The sequence below is a fragment of the Notamacropus eugenii genome, chromosome 2, assembly GCF_028372415.1.
Source record: "Notamacropus eugenii isolate mMacEug1 chromosome 2, mMacEug1.pri_v2, whole genome shotgun sequence".
Lineage (NCBI taxonomy): Eukaryota > Metazoa > Chordata > Mammalia > Diprotodontia > Macropodidae > Notamacropus > Notamacropus eugenii.
In genome coordinates this window covers 307,046,814-307,049,196 of record NC_092873.1, presented here as the reverse complement: position 1 = coordinate 307,049,196, position 2,383 = coordinate 307,046,814, and the positions used below count along the sequence as shown (strand labels likewise).

General features: G+C 43.2%; 1 pseudogene; it reads left to right on the top strand.

The window, feature by feature from the left end:
* Positions 1-635: 635 nt before the first annotated feature.
* On the top strand, positions 636-1,148 carry LOC140523952 (large ribosomal subunit protein uL23-like; annotated as a pseudogene).
* Positions 1,149-2,383: the final 1,235 nt, after the last annotated feature.

The following is a 2,383-nucleotide window of genomic DNA, read 5'->3' as shown; positions in this document are numbered from 1 at the left end:
GGAGTGGAGACAGAGAGAGAGAGAGAGAGAGAGAGAGAGAGAGAGAGAGAGAGAGAAAGAGAAAGAGGAAGGAAGGGAGAGAAAGAGAGAGAGAGAGGGAGAGGGAGAGAGAGAGAGAGAGAGAAAGAGAGAGAGAGAGAGAGAGAAAGGGGGGAGAGACAGAAAAAGAGAGAAGGGGAAGGGGAGGGGAGGGGGAGAAAGAGAGGGAGAGATAGGAGAGGAGAGACAGAAAGACATAGAGACAGAGAGAGAAATGTCTGTTTCCTTATCTGTAAAATAAAGGAAAAAGACTAGATAACCTTTAAGGCCTCTTTCATCTCCAAATCTATAATCTATTTCATGAAGCCAACAGGGGAAAGGGTATCAGGAGAGGGTGGTAAAAAAAATGTCAAAATCTGCAGGGAGATCAAGGGAGATGAGGGCTGAGAACTGGCTATTGGATTTAATAGTTAAAAGAACTGAGAAAAGTTTCAATAAAATGGTGGAGGTTGGGGGTAAGGAGGTCAGCACAGCCAGTGTAAATGACTCTTCCTAGAAATTTGACTGTGAAAAGCAGGAACAGTAAAGGGTCAGGGTTGGAGGGGTAGATGGAGCCTGGTGAAATTTTTCTTAGAAAAAAAAGGCTTTCCCCCAAGATGGTGCTAAAGGCTAAGAAGGAAGCCATTGTCACCCCCACAAGACAGAAGCCAAGTCCAAGGCCTTGAAGGCCAAGAAGGCGGTGTTGAAAGGTGTCCATAGCCACAAAAAGAAGAAGATCCGAAAATCCCCCACCTTCCGGTGACCCAAGACACTAAGACTAAGAAGGCAGCCCAAATACCCTCGGAAAAGTGCCCCTCGGAGAAACAAGCTTGATCACTATGCCATCGTTAAGTTTCCCTTGACAACTGAGTCTGCTATGAAGAAGATTGAGGACAACAACACCCCAGTTTTCATTGTGGACGTCAAGGCCAACAAGCATCAGATCAAGCAGTCAGTAAAGAAGCTGTATGACATCAATGTGGCCAAGGTCAACACACTCATCCGGCCTGATGGAGAGAAGAAAGCTTATGTCCGGCTTGCTCCAGACTATGATGCTTTGGATGTTGCCAACAAAATTGGAATCATCTAAACTGTGTCCAGCTGTCTCACTGCAACTACAATAAAAAGTTTTCCCTGAAAAAAAAAGAGATATGTTATGCTCTAAGCTTTTTGAGGGTAGGGACTGTCTTTTGCCTCTTTTTGTATCCCCAGCACTTAGACCAGTGCCTGGCACATAGTAGGTGCTCATTAAACATTTATTGATAGAGTGGCTGAGATATGATCATGTTTATAGGCAACAAGGAAGAAGTTAATAGATGAGGAGAGTTTGAAGATGAGAGGGGACATGTTCAGGATGAACAAGGCACTCAGAAGCAAGGGCCAATAGGATCAGAGTCCCAAGTAGAGAGGTTAGTCTTGTCAAGGAGAAGGGCAATCTTTTCTTCAGAATTAGAGCAAAGAAGACTGTTGAAGATGAAGAGGTATTTTGAGATGTGAAGTAAGGAGGTGAGGTGATGGATAGTTTCAATTTTCTCAATAAAGTAGGTTGCGGGAGTGTGCAGGAGCCACCTCAGCAGGCTTGGGCGAGTTGATTGTTAAATTTTCAGTGTGAGCATTTATTCCTTGGAAACAGGCTATGAATCAGGGCTTAATTTAATTTTTTGCTTTCTTGATTTATAGACTTAAGAAAATGATGGTTAACATGTTAATGTCTAGAATACAGATTAAGCTTAAAAGAGTTTCATGGGTACTTTTTTAAATTACAGAGAGCAAATTTTTAAACATTTCTTTTCAAATCTCTGAACAGGAGGCAAGATCATTTGCTGAGAGGAAGGTGGGGATGATATAATGGGATTGATGAGAGCAAACACTGTCGGGGTGATGGTAGAGAGTTAATCAGAGAAGAATAAAAGAGCTGCCCAGTTAAGTTCAGAGGACAGATTTATAGAAAACTGGTCACCAAAGATGAATGATTCCATCTAGTGAGTATTTCTAAGGCCCTTCTCAGTCCTAGATTTTAGGATCCAATATGTCATGATCCCTACAGATGTTAATCTCTCCCTCAGCATTCCCCATTGTTCTCTATTTTGGGTCCTGTGTCTTTTTTGGGTTGGGTTTGGGGCCAGCCAGGCTGGGACCCTAGTCATTGTTCTAGAGTCTGGCAATCTGTTAATGCTCAGTGGATGCTTATCCCCCTGGGCCTTTGATCATTCACTGAGTTCCCTTCTGTTCATATTGTTGACTTCCCAGGAGACAACAGGGGTGGGAGCTCAGCTGGGAGTAAGTCTTGTTTCCAAATACCAAAACATGTTGTGAGTTTGGGACACTGATCAAGTTGAGTTTATGCGAAGCTTCCCTATCCATG